Source organism: Pseudophryne corroboree, chromosome 6 (assembly GCF_028390025.1).
Source record: "Pseudophryne corroboree isolate aPseCor3 chromosome 6, aPseCor3.hap2, whole genome shotgun sequence".
Taxonomy (NCBI): domain Eukaryota; kingdom Metazoa; phylum Chordata; class Amphibia; order Anura; family Myobatrachidae; genus Pseudophryne; species Pseudophryne corroboree.
Genome location: NC_086449.1, coordinates 762,785,946 through 762,806,381, shown reverse-complemented (window position 1 = coordinate 762,806,381; position 20,436 = coordinate 762,785,946). Strand labels below are relative to the sequence as shown.

General features: G+C 43.9%; 1 long non-coding RNA gene across 1 annotated transcript in view; it reads right to left on the bottom strand.

Annotated features, from left to right (window-relative positions):
- Positions 1 to 16,875, bottom strand: part of LOC134935679 (uncharacterized) — a 29,212-nt gene extending 12,337 nt beyond the window's left edge. The window contains exon 1 of the long non-coding RNA XR_010180337.1: positions 16,761 to 16,875. This is a non-coding gene — a long non-coding RNA (uncharacterized LOC134935679). The remainder of the gene's footprint in view (positions 1 to 16,760) is intronic.
- Between the last annotated feature and the right edge of the window lie 3,561 nt (positions 16,876 to 20,436).

Below are 20,436 nucleotides of genomic sequence, written 5' to 3'. Positions count from 1 at the left end.
GAATTGATTATAATTCATTTTAATGAACATCATCTTCTCCACATTTTCTGGATGTAACCTCGTACGCCGATTGCTGACAAGGTGAGCGGCGGCACTAAACACTCTTTCGGAGTACACACTTGTGGGAGGGCAACTTAGGTAGAATAAAGCCAGTTTGTGCAAGGGCCTCCAAATTGCCTCTTTTTCCTGCCAGTATAAGTACGGACTGTGTGACGTGCCTACTTGGATGCGGTCACTCATATAATCCTCCACCATTCTTTCAATGGTGAGAGAATCATATGCAGTGACAGTAGACGACATGTCCGTAATCGTTGTCAGGTCCTTCAGTCCGGACCAGATGTCAGCATCAGCAGTCGCTCCAGACTGCCCTGCATCACCGCCAGCGGGTGGGCTCGGAATTCTGAGCCTTTTCCTCGCACCCCCAGTTGCGGGAGAATGTGAAGGAGGAGATGTTGTTGACAGGTCGCGTTCCGCTTGACTTGACAATTTACTCACCAGCAGGTGTTTGAACCCCAGCAGACTTGTGTCTGCCGGAAAGAGAGATCCAAGGTAGGCTTTAAATCTAGGATCGAGCACGGTGGCCAAAATGTAGTGCTCTGATTTCAACAGATTGACCACCCGTGAATCCTTGTTAAGCGAATTAAGGGCTCCATCCACAAGTCCCACATGCCTAGCGGAATCGCTCCGTGTTAGCTCCTCCTTCAATGTCTCCAGCTTCTTCTGCAAAAGCCTGATGAGGGGAATGACCTGACTCAGGCTGGCAGTGTCTGAACTGACTTCACGTGTGGCAAGTTCAAAGGGCATCAGAACCTTGCACAACGTTGAAATCATTCTCCACTGCGCTTGAGACAGGTGCATCCCACCTCCTATATCATGCTCAATTGTATAGGCTTGAATGGCCTTTTGCTGCTCCTCCAATCTCTGAAGCTTATACAGGATTGAATTCCACCTCGTTACCACTTCTTGCTTCAGATGATGGCAGGGCAGGTTCAGTAGTTTTTGGTGGTGCTCCAGTTTTCTGTACGTGGTGCCTGTACGCCGAAAGTGTCCCGCAATTCTTCTGGCCACCGACAGCATCTCTTGCACGCCCCGGTCGTTTTTTTTTAAATTCTGCACCACCAAATTCAAGGTATGTGCAAAACATGGGACGTGCTGGAATTGGCCCAGATTTAATGCACACACAATATTGCTGGCGTTGTCCGATGCCACAAATCCACAGGAGAGTCCAATTGGGGTAAGCCATTCCGCGATGATCTTCCTCAGTTGCCGTAAGAGGTTTTCAGCTGTGTGCGTATTCTGGAAACCGGTGATACAAAGCGTAGCCTGCCTAGGAAAGAGTTGGCGTTTGCGAGATGCTGCTACTGGTGCCGCCGCTGCTGTTCTTGCGGCGGGAGTCCATACATCTACCCAGTGGGCTGTCACAGTCATATAGTCCTGACCCTGCCCTGCTCCACTTGTCCACATGTCCGTGGTTAAGTGGACATTGGGTACAGCTGCATTTTTTAGGACACTGGTGACTCTTTTTCTGAGGTCTGTGTACATTTTCGGTATCGCCTGCCTAGAGAAATGGAACCTAGATGGTATTTGGTACCGGGGACACAGTACCTCCAACAAGTCTCTAGTTGGCTCTGCAGTAATGATGGATACCGGAACCACGTTTCTCACCACCCAGGATGTCAAGGCCTCAGTTATCCGCTTTGCAGTAGGATGACTGCTGTGATATTTCATCTTCCTCGCAAAGGACTGTTGGACAGTCAATTGCTTGGTGGAAGTAGTAAAAGTGGTCTTACGACTTCCCCTCTGGGATGACCATCGACTCCCAGCAGCAACAACAGCAGCGCCAGCAGCAGTAGGCGTTACACGCAAGGATGCATCGGAGGAATCCCAGGCAGGAGAGGACTCGTCAGAATTGCCAGTGACATGGCCTGCAGGACTATTGGCATTCCTGGGGAAGGAGGAAATTGACACTGAGGGAGTTGGTGGGGTGGTTTGCGTGAGCTTGGTTACAAGAGGAAGGGATTTACTGGTCAGTGGACTGCTTCCGCTGTCGGCCCAAGTTTTTGAACTTGTCACTGACTTATTATGAATGCGCTGCAGGTGACGTATAAGGGAGGATGTTCCGAGGTGGTTAACGTCCTTACCCCTACTTATTACAGCTTGACAAAGGGAACACACGGCTTGACACCTGTTGTCCGCATTTCTGGTGAAATACTTCCACACCGAAGAGATGATTTTTTTGGTATTTTCACCAGGCATGTCAACGGCCATATTCCTACCACGGACAACAGGTGTCTCCCCGGGTGCCTGACTTAAACAAACCACCTCACCATCAGAATCCTCCTGGTCAATTTCCTCCCCAGCGCCAGCAACACCCATATCCTCCTCATCCTGGTGTACTTCAACACTGACATCTTCAATCTGACTATCAGGAACTGGACTGCGGGTGCTCCTTCCATCACTTGCAGGGGGCGTGCAAATGGTGGAAGGCGCATGCTCTTCACGTCCAGTGTTGGGAAGGTCAGGCATCGCAACCGACACAATTGGAGTCGGACTCTCCTTGTGGATTTGGGATTTCGAAGAACGCACAGTTCTTTGCGGTGCTACTGCTTTTGCCAGCTTTAGTCTTTTCATTTTTCTAGCGAGAGGCTGAGTGCTTCCATCCTCATGTGAAGCTGAACCACTAGCCATGAACATAGGCCAGGGCCTCAGCCGTTCCTTGCCACTCCGTGTGGTAAATGGCATATTGGCAAGTTTACGCTTCTCCTCCGACAATTTTATTTTAGGTTTTGGAGTCCTTTTTTTACTGATATTTGGTGTTTTGGATTTGACATGCTCTGTACTATGACATTGGGCATCGGCCTTGGCAGACGACGTTGCTGGCATTTCATCGTCTCGGCCATGACTAGTGGCAGCAGCTTCAGCACGAGGTGGAAGTGGATCTTGATCTTTCCCTAATTTTGGAACCTCAACATTTTTGTTCTCCATATTTTAATAGGCACAACTAAAAGGCACCTCAGGTACACAATGGAGATGGATGGATTGGATACTAGTATACAATTATGGACGGACTGCCGAGTGCCGACACAGAGGTAGCCACAGCCGTGAACTACCGCACTGTACTGTGTCTGCTGCTAATATAGACTGGTTGATAAAGAGATAGTATACTCGTAACTAGTATGTATGTATAAAGAAAGAAAAAAAAACCACGGTTAGGTGGTATATACAATTATGGACGGGCTGCCGAGTGCCGACACAGAGGTAGCCACAGCCGTGAACTACCGCACTGTACTGTGTCTGCTGCTAATATAGACTGGTTGATAAAGAGATAGTATACTCGTAACTAGTATGTATGTATAAAGAAAGAAAAAAAAACCACGGTTAGGTGGTATATACAATTATGGACGGGCTGCCGAGTGCCGACACAGAGGTAGCCACAGCCGTGAACTACCGCACTGTACTGTGTCTGCTGCTAATATATAGACTGGTTGATAAAGAGATAGTATACTCGTACCTAGTATGTATGTATAAAGAAAGAAAAAAAAACCACGGTTAGGTGGTATATACAATTATGGACGGGCTGCCGAGTGCCGACACAGAGGTAGCCACAGCTGTGAACTACCGCACTGTACTGTGTCTGCTGCTAATATATAGACTGGTTGATAAAGAGATAGTATACTCGTAACTAGTATGTATGTATAAAGAAAGAAAAAAAAACCACGGTTAGGTGGTATATACAATTATGGACGGGCTGCCGAGTGCCGACACAGAGGTAGCCACAGCCGTGAACTACCGCACTGTACTGTGTCTGCTGCTAATATAGACTGGTTGATAAAGAGATAGTATACTCGTAACTAGTATGTATGTATAAAGAAAGAAAAAAAAACCACGGTTAGGTGGTATATACAATTATGGACGGGCTGCCGAGTGCCGACACAGAGGTAGCCACAGCCGTGAACTACCGCACTGTACTGTGTCTGCTGCTAATATAGACTGGTTGATAAAGAGATAGTATACTCGTAACTAGTATGTATGTATAAAGAAAGAAAAAAAAACCACGGTTAGGTGGTATATACAATTATGGACGGGCTGCCGAGTGCCGACACAGAGGTAGCCACAGCCGTGAACTACCGCACTGTACTGTGTCTGCTGCTAATATAGACTGGTTGATAAAGAGATAGTATACTCGTAACTAGTATGTATGTATAAAGAAAGAAAAAAAAACCACGGTTAGGTGGTATATACAATTATGGGCGGGCTGCCGAGTGCCGACACAGAGGTAGCCACAGCCGTGAACTACCGCACTGTACTGTGTCTGCTGCTAATATATAGACTGGTTGATAAAGAGATAGTATACTCGTAACTAGTATGTATGTATAAAGAAAGAAAAAAAAACCACGGTTAGGTGGTATATACAATTATGGACGGGCTGCCGAGTGCCGACACAGAGGTAGCCACAGCCGTGAACTACCGCACTGTACTGTGTCTGTTGCTAATATAGACTGGTTGATAAAGAGATAGTATACTCGTAACTAGTATGTATGTATAAAGAAAGAAAAAAAAACCACGGTTAGGTGGTATATACAATTATGGACGGGCTGCCGAGTGCCGACACAGAGGTAGCCACAGCCGTGAACTACCGCACTGTACTGTGTCTGCTGCTAATATAGACTGGTTGATAAAGAGATAGTATACTCGTAACTAGTATGTATGTATAAAGAAAGAAAAAAAAACCACGGTTAGGTGGTATATACAATTATGGACGGGCTGCCGAGTGCCGACACAGAGGTAGCCACAGCCGTGAACTACCGCACTGTACTGTGTCTGCTGCTAATATAGACTGGTTGATAAAGAGATAGTATACTCGTAACTAGTATGTATGTATAAAGAAAGAAAAAAAAACCACGGTTAGGTGGTATATACAATTATGGACGGGCTGCCGAGTGCCGACACAGAGGTAGCCACAGCCGTGAACTACCGCACTGTACTGTGTCTGCTGCTAATATATAGACTGGTTGATAAAGAGATAGTATACTCGTAACTAGTATGTATGTATAAAGAAAGAAAAAAAAACCACGGTTAGGTGGTATATACAATTATGGACGGGCTGCCGAGTGCCGACACAGAGGTAGCCACAGCCGTGAACTACCGCACTGTACTGTGTCTGTTGCTAATATAGACTGGTTGATAAAGAGATAGTATACTCGTAACTAGTATGTATGTATAAAGAAAGAAAAAAAAACCACGGTTAGGTGGTATATACAATTATGGACGGGCTGCCGAGTGCCGACACAGAGGTAGCCACAGCCGTGAACTACCGCACTGTACTGTGTCTGCTGCTAATATAGACTGGTTGATAAAGAGATAGTATACTCGTAACTAGTATGTATGTATAAAGAAAGAAAAAAAAACCACGGTTAGGTGGTATATACAATTATGGACGGGCTGCCGAGTGCCGACACAGAGGTAGCCACAGCTGTGAACTACCGCACTGTACTGTGTCTGCTGCTAATATATAGACTGGTTGATAAAGAGATAGTATACTCGTAACTAGTATGTATGTATAAAGAAAGAAAAAAAAACCACGGTTAGGTGGTATATACAATTATGGACGGGCTGCCGAGTGCCGACACAGAGGTAGCCACAGCCGTGAACTACCGCACTGTACTGTGTCTGCTGCTAATATATAGACTGGTTGATAAAGAGATAGTATACTCGTAACTAGTATGTATGTATAAAGAAAGAAAAAAAAACCACGGTTAGGTGGTATATACAATTATGGACGGGCTGCCGAGTGCCGACACAGAGGTAGCCACAGCCGTGAACTACCGCACTGTACTGTGTCTGCTGCTAATATATAGACTGGTTGATAAAGAGATAGTATACTCGTAACTAGTATGTATGTATAAAGAAAGAAAAAAAAACCACGGTTAGGTGGTATATACAATTATGGACGGGCTGCCGAGTGCCGACACAGAGGTAGCCACAGCCGTGAACTACCGCACTGTACTGTGTCTGCTGCTAATATAGACTGGTTGATAAAGAGATAGTATACTCGTAACTAGTATGTATGTATAAAGAAAGAAAAAAAAACCACGGTTAGGTGGTATATACAATTATGGACGGGCTGCCGAGTGCCGACACAGAGGTAGCCACAGCCGTGAACTACCGCACTGTACTGTGTCTGCTGCTAATATAGACTGGTTGATAAAGAGATAGTATACTCGTAACTAGTATGTATGTATAAAGAAAGAAAAAAAAACCACGGTTAGGTGGTATATACAATTATGGACGGGCTGCCGAGTGCCGACACAGAGGTAGCCACAGCCGTGAACTACCGCACTGTACTGTGTCTGCTGCTAATATATAGACTGGTTGATAAAGAGATAGTATACTCGTAACTAGTATGTATGTATAAAGAAAGAAAAAAAATCCACGGTTAGGTGGTATTTACAATTATGGACGGGCTGCCGAGTGCCGACACAGAGGTAGCCACAGCCGTGAACTACCGCACTGTACTGTGTCTGCTGCTAATATAGACTGGTTGATAAAGAGATAGTATACTCGTAACTAGTATGTATGTATAAAGAAAGAAAAAAAAACCACGGTTAGGTGGTATATACAATTATGGACGGGCTGCCGAGTGCCGACACAGAGGTAGCCACAGCCGTGAACTACCGCACTGTACTGTGTCTGCTGCTAATATAGACTGGTTGATAAAGAGATAGTATACTCGTAACTAGTATGTATGTATAAAGAAAGAAAAAAAAACCACGGTTAGGTGGTATATACAATTATGGACGGGCTGCCGAGTGCCGACACAGAGGTAGCCACAGCCGTGAACTACCGCACTGTACTGTGTCTGCTGCTAATATAGACTGGTTGATAAAGAGATAGTATACTCGTAACTAGTATGACTATAAAGAAAGAAAAAAAAAAACCACGGTTAGGTGGTATATACAATTATGGACGGGCTGCCGAGTGCCGACACAGAGGTAGCCACAGCCGTGAACTACCGCACTGTACTGTGTCTGCTGCTAATATAGACTGGTTGATAAAGAGATAGTATACTACTAATATTATATATACTGGTGGTCAGGTCACTGGTCACTAGTCACACTGGCAGTGGCACTCCTGCAGCAAAAGTGTGCACTGTTTAATTTTAATATAATATTATGTACTCCTGGCTCCTGCTATAACCTATAACTGGCACTGCAGTGCTCCCCAGTCTCCCCCACAATTATAAGCTGTGTGAGCTGAGCACAGTCAGATATATATATACATTGATGCAGCACACTGGGCTGAGCAGTGCACACAGATATGGTATGTGACTGAGTCACTGTGTGTATCGTTTTTTCAGGCAGAGAACGGATATATTAAATAAAACAAACAACTGCACTGTCTGGTGGTCACTGTGGTCGTCAGTCACTAAACTCTGCACTCTCTTCTACAGTATCACAGCCTCAGGTCAATCTCTCTCTCTCTCTCTCAACCCTAATCTAAATGGAGAGGACGCCAGCCACGTCCTCTCCCTATCAATCTCAATGCACGTGTGAAAATGGCGGCGACGCACGGCTCCTTATATAGAATCCGAGTCTCGCGAGAATCCGACAGCGTCATGATGACGTTCGGGCGCGCTCGGGTTAACCGAGCAAGGCGGGAGGATCCGAGTCTGCTCGGACCCGTGAAAAAAACATGAAGTTCGTGCGGGTTCGGATTCAGAGAAACCGAACCCGCTCATCTCTAATGCATATATGAATAGACCCGCAATAATAAAGACTAGGTATTATGATGACCAAGAGAGGGTCCCCATAATCCCCTCTTCAATGATATTAAAGTCACTATGGTTAGTAGTAGTGGTGATACAATTAAAGAGGTCCAGTCCAAGGGTGTCAACACACCCCTTGGTCTTGTTTAGCCTAAAGCCCGTCCATATTCATAACATATAGATATGCTCTGATGTACCAATCAGCAGCTATCCAAATATGCTCCACATAATTCTCTCATTGAGGCCCTTGGGATGAATCGTGTTGAGCCCGTAGATCCAAGTCGCCTCTTTGCGAAGCAATAAGCCATCGCGGTCGCCCCCCCCGGATGTGTTTGGGGACGTGATCGATGATGATGTGCTTGAGCTCTCCCAGTGAGTGTCCAGCCTCGTGGAAGTGTCTGGCCACAGGTTGGTCAGAGGAAGTTCCCGTAATGGCGGACTTAATGGCCAAACGGTGAAGAGCCATGCGTTCCCTTAAAGTCCTAATCGTCTTCCCTACGTAGCAGAGGTTGCAGGGACAGATGATAAGGTAGATTATGTGTGTGGTAGTACACGAGACTACATGTCTGATGGTGATTTTTCTACCTGTGAGGGGTAACGTGAACGAAGACCCAGTGATCATGTGGCTGCAGGTAGTGCACGCTAAACATCGATAGCAGCCTGTTTTTTTTAAAAGGAAAGTTCCTTTGGAAGGCTTTGAAACACTGGAGATATCCGTGTGTACCACCAGGTCTTTAATATTGCGACCCATCCTGTAACACATCATGGGGGTGATGTGTTTAAATGGGAGAGAAGTGTCCATGGAGACTATGGGCCAGAGGGCTCTGTTGGCTCTGTTCAAGATGGGACTAGAAGTATCAAAAGAAGTAGTCCACGGAATTCTGTCAGCCAGTGATCTTGTAGTGGGTTGTAAGAGCTCGTCCCATTTTAAACGTAACATTTCCCTTTTGGTGCAAACCAAAGCTGTTTTATTATACCCCCTTTGGGTGAATTTGATGACCATCTTGTCCAGTTCTTGTTCAAGCTTGTCGGGTTGATTACAAATGCACGCCACCCTTAGCATTTGAGATCTAGGTAGACCCTGTTTTAAGGGGCGAGGATGGTGGCTGTTAGCATGTAAGAGGGTATTCTTATCCGTAGGTTTGCTATAGATGTTAGTCAGGAGTTTCCCAGAGCTCAGTGATACCAAGACATCCAAATAGTTGATGGACGTCGGGGACCACTGACAAGTGATCCTGATTGGGGAGGGTCTGGTGTTGATAAATTTCAATAGCCGTATAAGTGCCGCCTCTCCTCCTGTCCAAAGGATGAATATGTCATCGATGTATCTTGCGTAAAGGGATATGGACTGAGCTACTAAGGGATCTTGGAAGAACATCAATGACTCCTCTTGTAACATGTAGATGTTGGCGTAGGATGGTGCCACGTTACTGCCCATGGCACAACCTGATTTTTGTTGGTAAAATCTACCATCGAAAAGGAAAAAGTTTCTTGTTAAGGTAAGCTCCAGCAGGGTCATGAACAAGTCAAGGTCCATGTCACACATAGCTTCCACGCGTAGAATAGACCTCATTGCGTTTAAGCCCCCTTCGTGGGGTATGCTGGTGTACAAGCTGCAGATGTCAATCGTACACAGCAATGTTCCCTCTGGTACTGGACCAAAAGAATCCAAAAGCAAAAGGAAGGATGTGGTGTCTTTCAAGCATTTTGGTTGCTTCAAAACAAGTGGCTGTAGCACACAATCCAAAAACTGGGAAACGGGTTGATACAGAGATTGACGTGCAGATATGATCGGGCGACCGGGAGGTTTATTGAGATCCTTGTGGATTTTGGGAACTGTAAAGAAGATTGGAACCATGGGAAAGTCCTGCGTAAGTGCTCTGAAAATCTTATCTGATATAAGGCCTTGGGAGTTGGCTTCAGCCAGAATCCCGCCCAGCTCTATTTTGTATTGAGAGGACGGATCTGTTTCCAACTGGCAGTAGGTATTGGAATCCGATAATTGAGCCAGAATCTCTGTTTTATAGTACGCCATGTCCAATACAACGATTCCGCCCCCCTTATCCGCTGGGCGGATGACCACATCAGAATAGGATCCCAGATCCTTGAGCGCAGACCACTGTTGTTTAGATAGGTTATAGTGTTGTTGCTTAGAGGCCTTGGTATACTTATTCATAGACTCATCTATATACAAACATATATACAGGTTGAGTATCCCATATCCAAATATTCCGAAATACGGAATTTTTTGAGTGATACTGAGATAGTGAAACCTTTGTTTTCTGATGACTCAATGTACACAAACTTTGTTTAATACACAAAGTTATTAAAACTATTGTATTAAATGACCTTCAGGCTGTGTGTATAAGATGTATATGAAACATAAATGAATTGTGGGAATGTACACACACTTTGTTTAATGCACAAAGTTATTAAAAATATTGGCTAAAATGACCTTCAGACTGTTTGTATAAGGTGTATATGAAACATAAATGCATTCTGTGCTTAGACTTAGGTTCCATCGCCATGATATCTCATTATGGTATGCAATTATTCCAAAATACGGAAAAATCTGATATCCAAAATACTTCTGGTACCAAGCATTTTGGATAAGGGATACTCAACCTGTATATATGTACTTCGCAGTGTGTGTGTATATATATATATATATATATGTGTGGAGGGGGGGGGGGCTACAGAGATTTCAGTGAACCGGGCCCCACGATTTCTGATGCCATCCCTGCCTGCAGCAGAGAAGAGAAGCTAGTTTACAAGGGGGACACTTAGTAGAAAATTTGAACAGGAGGGGACTTTTACAAAGTCAATTTGATTGGTTATTCTAATGACTGTTATAAACATGTTACTAAGATGAAATTCAACTGGCCTTTAGCAGTGTGTGCTGTTTACTTCCAACAAAACTACAAACAAAACATATATACGGACGGTAAATTTTCAAAGAAAAAGTCACGGGTCATGTGACGAAACGCGTCAGGACTCCTCCCCTTTCTCACTGAGCACTTGCATAATCAGGGACACAGCCATCTCTGCCTGAAATTTACCGGCCGTAGCAGCAAGCAATCAGCACTTTATACGGATCCAAGCCGGCGTGTGAGCTCCGTGCGGCAATTGTGGCCAGATTTATCATCCTCTCCTCCGCTGACCACCGGCGGACGGTGCACGTCCAGGGAGTCTCGGAAGAGGTACATATATAGCCGGATCCGTTGGCGGCTATCCTTCAATCAGCCGCACACTTGCTTTCTCTACAAACCCTTGCAGTACTAATTGGGTGAAGCACCCTCAGGGGAATTGAGCTCATATCAGTGTGGTTCCGGACATTCACACACACACGCTACGAACCCTCCAGCTCTACACCATACTGGGCAAGTTCTGGACTCACCCGGGGACGCTCGGGTTCACCAGCCCTTATGGAGAGGTAATCTTCTGCATAATTGCTATTTACATGCCGGCTATCGATTCTGAAGTCACCTATTTCAACTGTTTAAATATCACAGAGCCTACTGTGGCTACACGTTCAGTAACTGTGTCTCATTCATGAACTTTATATTTAGCAGTTTTGGCAGCAGTGTTCCCTAAGGAGTGTAACAGATTGTTACATTTGAACTTTCCATTAGTCATTTCAGTGAGTTTTATTGATACAGTATTCATCGTAACAGTTTATACAATTCATGTGTTTTTATGTGCATACATGTGGTAAATCAGTAAGATACGAATAATATTACCTATGAATTTGTTTTAATCAAGTGTTATTTTTATTGAATTATTGTGATCATTAAATATTTATTTTATAAATCCACTCGACTCTTTGGTTGTAATAGAACCTAGGAAGTTATGGTGTTCAAATGTCATGAGCGCCTCTATTAATTTCTCTCTCAGGATGGCACAAACACCTGGCCCATCTAGGAGTGGCACTGCAGTGTCAGACAGGAGTGCAGATATAAAAAAAAGGCCCTACACAGCACATCATGCAAAGATGAAAAAGAGGTGCAGTGAGGTAGCTGTATGACTTAAGCTAAGCAAAATAAACATTTGGCCCATCTAGGAGTGGCACTGCAGTGTCAGAGAGGAGTGCCGATATAAAAAAAGGCCCCACACAGCACATCATGCAAAGATGAAAAAGAGATGCAATGAGGTAGCTGTATGACTAAGCTAAGCGACACAAACAATTAACCCATCTAGGGCTGGCACTGCAGTATCAGACAGGAGGGCAGATATAAAAAAAAAGTCCCAAACAGCACATCATGCATAATACAGCAGTACCTCTGGACTTATACAGCAGTGTCAGACAGGATGGCACAAACACCTAGCCCATCTAGGAGTGGCACTTCAGTGTCAGACAGGAGGACAGATATAAAAAAGACCCCAAACAGCACATCATGCAACGATGTAAAAGAGGTGCAATGAAGTAGCTGTGTGACTAAGCTAAGCGACACAATATGCCCATCTAGGAGTAACATTGCAGTGTCAGGAGGGCACTTAAAAAAAAAATAATAGTACCCAAACAGCACATCATGCCAAGAAGAAAAAGAGAGCAATGAGGAAGCTGTATGACTAAGCTAAGCGACATAAGTGTGAGGCACAAACACCTGGCCCATCTAGGGTTGGCACTGCAGTCCCACTGCACTAATGGCGGATACCAGACGCACGTCTAACACCAGCATAGTTGTTATGGCCTCAGTAATCCGCTTTGCAACAGGGTGTGTGTGTGTGTGTGTGTGTGTGTGTGTGTACATATATATATATATATATACATACAGTTGTACTCATAAGTTTACATATCCTAGCAGAATTTGTGATTTTTTTTTGCCATTTGTCAGAGAATATGAATGATAACTCACAAACTTTTCTTTCACTCATGGTTAGTGGTTGGGTGATGCCATTTATTATTAAACAACTGTGTTTACTCTTTTTAAATCATAATGACAACATAAACTACCCAAATGACCCTGATCAAAATTTTACATACCCTGGAGATTTTGGCCTGATAACATGCACACAAGTTGACACAAACGGGTTTCAATGGCTACTAAAGGTAACCATCCTCACCTGTGATCTGTTTGCTTGTAATCAGTGTGTGTGTATAAAAGGTCAGTGAGTTTCTGGACTCCTGAAAGACCCTTGCATCTTTCATCCAGTGCTGCACTGACGTGTCTGGATTCTGAGTCATGGGGAAAGCAAAATAATTTTCAAAGGATCTGCGGGAAAAGGTAATTGAACTGTATAAAACAGGAAAGGGATATAAGAAGATATCCAAGCAATTGAGAATGCCAATCAGCAGTGTTCAAACTCTAATTAAGAAGTGGAAAATGAGGGATTCTGTGGAAACAAAATCACGGTCAGGTAGACCAACAAAAATTTCAGCCACAACTGCCAGGAAAATTGTTCGGGATGCAAAGAAAAATCCACAAATAACTTCAGCTGAAATACAGGACTCTCTGAAAAAAAGTGGTGTGGTTGTTTCAAGATGCACAATAAGGAGGCATTTGAAAAAAAAATGGGCTGCATGGTCGAGTCGCCAGAAGAAAGCCATTACTATGCAAATGCCACAAAGCATCCCGCTTACAATACTCCAAACAGCACAGAGACAAGCCTCAAAACTTTTCTAACAACGTCATTTGGAGTGATGAGACCAAAATTCAACTTTTTGGCCACAACCATAAACGTTACATTTGGAGAGGAGTCAACAAGGCGTATGATGAAGGGTACACCATTCCTACTGTGAAACACGGAGGTGGATCGCTGATGTTTTGGGGATGTGTGAGCTACAAAGGAACTGGAAACTTGGTCAAAATTGATGGCAAGATGAATGCAGCATGTTATCAGAAAATACTGGAGGAAAATTTGCACTCCTCAGCCCGGAAGCTGCGCATGGGACGTACTTGGACGTTCCAACATGACAATGATCCAAAACACAAGGCCAAGTCAACCTGTCATTGGCTACAGCAGAATGAAGTGAAGGTTCTGGAGTGGCCATCTCAGTCTCCTGACCTCAATATCATTGAGCCACTCTGGGGAGATCTCGAACGTGCAGTTCATGCAAGACAGCCCAAGAATTTACAGGAACTGGAGGCTTTTTGCCAAAAAGAATGGGCAACTTTACCATCTGAGAAAATAAAGAGCCTCATCCACAACTTCCACAAAAGACTTCAAGCTGTCATTGATGTTAAAGGGGGCAATACACGGTATTAAGAACTGGGGTAGGTAAACTTTTGATCAGGGTCATTTGGGTAGTTTCTGTTGTCATTATGATTTAAAAAGAGTAAACACAGTTGTTTGACAATAAATGGCTTCACCCAACCACTAACCATGAGTGAAAGAAAAGTTTGTGAGTTATCATTCATATTCTCTGACAAATGGCCAGAAAATCACAAATTCTGCTAAGGTATGTAAACTTATGAGCACAACTATGTATATGTGTATATATATATATAGCAGTATCACTGGACTTGATTTATATGCCAGTACCACTGTAATTATACGGCAGGATCACTTGAATTATACGGCAGGATCACTGCAATTATACAGCAGTACTGCTGGACATATACGGCAGTATCATTGGACATATACGGCAGTATCAATGGACTGTACTTATACGCCAGTACCACTGGAAATTTAAGGCAGGATCACTAGACATATACGGCAGTACCGCTGGACATATACTGTAGTACCACTGGACATATACGGCAGTACCGCTGGACATATACGGCAGTATCACTGGACATATATGGCAGTATCACTGGACATATACGGCAGTATCACTGGACTGTACTTATATGCCAGTACCACTGTAATTATACGGCAGGATCACTGGAATTCTACGGCAGGATCACTGGAATTCTACGGCAGGATCACTGTAATTATATGGCAGGATCACTGAAATTATACGCCAGTATCACAGGAAAAATACGCCAGTATCACAGGCATTATACAGCAATATCACTGGAATTATATGGCAGTATCACAGGATTTATACGGCAGTATCACGGGAATTATATGCCAGAATCACAGGAATTATACGCCAGTATCACAGGCATTATACAGCAATATCATTGGAATTATACGGCAGTATCACAGGATTTATACAGCAGTATCACAGGAATTTTATGCCAGTATCACAGGAATTATACGCCAGTATCACAGGAATTATACGTCAATATCACAGGAATTATACGTCAATATCACTGGGATTATACAGCAATAACACTGGAATTATACGGCAATATCACAGGAATTATACGCCATTATCACAGGAATTATACGGCAATATCACTGGAATTATACGCCAGTATCACAGGAATTATACGCCAGTATCACTGGAATTATACGGCAATATCACTGGAATTATACGCAAGTATCACTGGAATTATACGCCAGTAACACACGGATATATGGCAGCAGAGGACAACACCACTGTGACTGGTCACTGGACTGATGCTGCACAAGACACTTCCCCTGGTCTGATGCTAGACAACACAGCAAAACTGAAAGGGACTTATACAGCAGCACTGGGGACATATAGTAGCAGAGGACACCACCACTGTGACTGTCTGGACTGATGCAGCATAAAACACTGACTACACTGGACTGGACTGAGCAGCACAAGACAGCACTGGAATCGCCACCCCACTTTCCCACCCACACAGACACTGAGGACGTAGACATGTCCTCTCACTACACTCTCCGAGACTGGAGTGAAAATAGCGGCGACGCGCAGGTCCTTATATGGAATCCAAACCCCGCGAGAATCCGACAGCAGGATGATGACGTTTTGCCTCCTTCTGGTTTCCGTGTCAGGCGGGAAAACCCAAGCCTGACTCGGATCCGGACTCGGATAGGGAGGTTCGGTAGGGTTTGGTTCTCAGGGAACCCAACCCGCTCATCTCTATACATTAGGTTCCCATTCATTTTCAATAGAGGTTGGAAAAGTAAAAAAAAAAAAATGCGAAAAGTAGATTTTGCGGAAAAAACCCTGATAAATAAATTCTAAAAACTTACATACATACAGACGATACTTAAAAAATGTGAAAAGTATTGAAAATGAAATTTCTCATTTTTTTTACGCAAAAAACTGTTGATACATAGGTCCCAATGTCTGTTAAGTGACTTGACTCTGCAGGTGTGTGTCACATGTCAGGGGGGGGGGGGGGAGGGGTTCTGGCAGAAAGGTGGAGCAGGGTGGGGGCTGCAGCATTTGTAATAAGTTATGGTGGTTTATGTAATTTAATAAATTATAGAGGCTGCTTTTTATTTTTATGTGAAAGAGGGGTGTGTATACTATGTGTGTGTTTGCTGTGTTTATATATACTATGGGGGAGATTCAAATGTCTGAAATGTCAGTTGGGAGTCTGTTTTTTCCTATCTAATAGACAGGGGAAAAAAGACATCCAACCAACTTTTCAAATATTTGAATCTCCCCCTTTGTGTGTGTGTGTATGCTGGATGTGTTTGTAAGCATTTCATGTATCCGTGTATATATACTACTGTATGTGTCTGCTGTATGTATGCTGTGTGTATGCATGCTATGTGTGTATGTAGGCTATGTATGCTGTGTGTGTTTGTAAGTATGATGTGTTTGTGTGTCTGCTATGTCTATGTGTACTATGTGTATGTATGTTGTGTGTGTGTGTGTGTATGTATGTATGTATGCTGTGTGTAAATATATGTATGCATGCTATGTGTGTGTGTTTGTAAGTATGCTGTGTGTATATGCTACTGTATGTGTACATGTATGTATGTCCATGTGTATGTAAAGATGTATGTAAGTATGTATGTATATATACCAATTAGGCAACATGCTGTGATGTGGTTTCACTATTAAGATCTCCTTGAAGCACCGACCACTAATTTTGTGGAATATATCTATATACAGTAAATATATGCATGCACATGTACACCCATTTTATATATGTCAATGTTTAGGGGACATTATCAAGCTGAGATGCCTTTTTCCAGCATTGTGGTTTTTTTTTTTGCTTACGTCTACACCTGCCGCTGTGTATATCACTGACCTGCCGCCACTGCACAAAAGACATCACTCTGCTTGTCTATCATTTTCTATAAGCCCAGCCCCCGAGTCCCGTTGGCTAACAGTAGTCAGGGGCAGGCTTATAGCAAATGACAGACAGTGATGTCTCCTGTGCAGCGGTGGCAGGTCAGTGATAAGCAGGGCCAGCACATATATTACATACACCATAACATGTATGTTTCCACTTGCTGACCGGCTCCCCCCCTGCATCGCGTGGTCAGAGCTACAGCCCAGGGGCAGCAGCCGCCATTGCAACTGCCATTGCAGTTGCCCTACTATTATCAAACCTGAATGTACAGGGACAGCTGTTTGCTAACTTTCACCCACAGGATAGTGATTGAACGAAGCATTATATGAGTTGAGCCTAACACACTACCCCTATACACACGAGACATCAATAGTTAAAAAAGAGAATTATTTTCTTTTCTTTTGTTACATGAAGATTTTGTGTGAATCACACCTGTAGACGCTGTTAAAGATCTTTACCGTGGCATAACATTATTAGTTTGTACATGCCCAAATATATTGTTTTCTCCTCTCTGTATTTTCACCGAGTCAAAGTTGTCTATTTCATTGCTGTTACATCAGACACAGGTCATTCGGGCTATGCACTGTGTATATACAGTAGTACTTACAGAGTACTTGGTTATATCCAGAGACAGCGGAAACAAACTCAGCCTGGAACACTGGCAAATAAACACAGAGGAGGAGAGAAGAAATATAAAGCATAGATTTAGTAGAGGTTGTTGTGGGACAAGCACAAGTCAATGAACTGAAGTCTGAAAACTGAAAAACACTTTTGCTCTGCGTTCTGAACTTTGGGTCTGATTCATGTTTGTAAGTAAAGCAAAAAAAGCAAGTAACTTTGTGTTTGGAATGTTGCCAAGCAAAAGGGGAGCAAATGCATTTATATTTATTCTGTGCAGCGTAAATACTGGCTGTTTTTACAGGCAGCCCACAAAAGGTAGACAGCATTTTTTTTTTACACTGCAATTTAGATTTCTATGCACGTTAACTCTGCCCTATCTGCAGTGAAACATGGTTTGCCCGGGTGTAGTATGGTATGCTGGCGGCCGGGATCCCGGCGGCCAGCATACCGACGCCGGGATCTCATCTGCCGGCATACCGGCAATTGGGCGAGCGCAAATGAGCCCCTTGCAGGCTCACTGTGCTCGCCGCGCTGTGGACACTGTGGCGCGCCCTCCATGGGGGTCGTGGACCCCAAGAGGGAAAATAGTTGTCGATATGCCGGGATTCCGGCGCTGGTATACAGAGCGCCGGGATCCCAACAGCCGGCAAACTGAATACCACCCGGTTTGCCCAGTTGCTTGATAATTTGTTTTACTTACAAACATGAATGAGGATTTATTATATGTTCTCAGAAGGTAATAGCTGATGAGAATTTAGATTTGCTAAGGACATTGGGTGGGATGTAATAATGCCGTTCTAGTTCGCCCGACGTGTGGGTTGATGGACGTACTCGGACGTTGTTTTAAAGGGGTTAGTTATTTACAAGGCATAACCATGCCTTGTAAATGATTGCCTATTTAAAAAATGTCTGAACTCGTCCGTCAACCTACACGTCAGGCGAACTCGAGGCGGCATTACACATCCCGCCCATTATATGTACATTGGGGGTAATTTAGCGTTGATCGCAGCAGCAAATTTGTTAGCAGTTGGGCAAAACCATGTGCACTGCAGGTGTGGCAGATATAACATGTGCAGAGAGAGTTAGATTTGGGTGGGTTATTTTGTTTCTGTGCAGGGTAAATACTGGCTGCTTTATTTTTACACTGCAATCTACATTTCAATTTGAACACACTCCAACCAAATCTAACTCTCTGCACATGTTACATCTGCCCCACCCCCCACCCCCCTGCAGTGCACATGGGCCCTCATTCCGAGTTGTTCGCTCGCAAGCTGCTTTTAGCAGCTTTACACACGCTAAGCCGCCGCCTACTGGGAGTGAATCTTAGCTTCTTAAAATTGCGAACGAAAGATTCTCAAAATTGCGACCACACACCTCTTAGCAGTTTCTGAGTAGCTCCAGACTTACTCGGCATCTGCGATCAGTTCAGTGCTTGTCGTTCCTGGTTTGACGTCACAAACACACCCAGCGTTCGCCCAGACACTCCTCCGTTTCTTCAGCCACTCCCGCGTTTTTCCCAGAAACGGTAGCGTTTTTTCGCACACACCCATAAAACGGCCTGTTTCCGCCCAGAAACACCCACTTCCTGTCAATCACATTACGATCACCAGAACGAAGAAAAAACCGTGAGTAAAATTCCTAACTGCATAGCAAATTTACTTGGCGCAGTCGCAGTGCGGACATTGCGCATGCGCACTAAGTGGAAAATCGCTGCGATGCGAAAAAATTTACAGAGCGAACAACTCGGAATGACCCCCATGGTTTTCCCAACTGCTAACAAATTTGCTGCTGTGATCAACTTTGAATTAGGCCCATTGTGCAGTGGCATACACAGGGAAGGGGGATTCTGAGTGCCTAGAAATCCCCGTAACTACTCACAATTGGAACCAAGCCCCCTTGTGGGGTAATGCAGTGATTTAAGGGGGTCATCATGTTGTGAAAAGGCAGGGCCTAATCCTAATTCACCAGTCTCTGCTGCTGCACTGCATCTTTCCTATGAAGGTAAGAGTGATATATACGTATGGAAACCTCCTCTTGCAACTCCTGCATTTCCCCTTGTTGTGGATAGTATTCTATAATTCCATCCCAGAACTATTCGTTCACATACATTACACTTTCTGCCTCCTAAGGACAGAGAACAGATTTCAGTTTTGAAATCACAAGGACAGCCTAAAGCCAGGAACACACTAGGCGATTTCTGGCTAAGAAATAAACGATAACGACATGTATGTCGTTATGGTTTATTTTTAGCCTGAAATTGTCCAGTGTATATGGGGGTAATATTGGTGACCGATGAATGATGCACGCTCCCACACGTCGTGTAGCGATCACCAATATTGAGCTGACATGCGGCTCATCCCGTCAATGTTGGGCTGAGCTGCATGTTCGGGAATGCCGGTGGTGACGTCACTGAACGTTATTTTTACACTGCAATTCAGATTTCAGATTGAACACACCCCACCCAAATCTAACTCTCTCTGCACAAGTGCACATGTTATATCTGCCCCACCTGCAGTGCACATGGTTTTGCCCAACTGCTAACAATTTGCTGCTGCGATCAACTCTGAATTACCCCCAGCATCTGGCATATTCGGAAGCCTGGAAATGAGACATTTTCATGTCATAGTGACAGGACACTGTAACACCATAATAAACAATACAGATAAAGCTGCAGCTATCTCCTATTTTCTCTGGCTAACTCATATTCTGACCAAAAGAAAGTTACTTAGAGAAAGTGTGAAGAAAACAGATTAATTTTTGCTTGTTAGTTAGATATTCTTCTTTAATATTTTAAGACTATCTGCTCTAAACTGCTGCCAAAATTTCACTGGGAGGATCACAGCCTGAATATTATTGTATCCAAATTAATATAATCCATATTAAACTCAAACATTAAATGCAGGTGGTCTTCAATAGAAGCAGACAGTGGGGTGATGAGCAACCACTGATATCACCATTTTTCAAATGATTATTAACAAA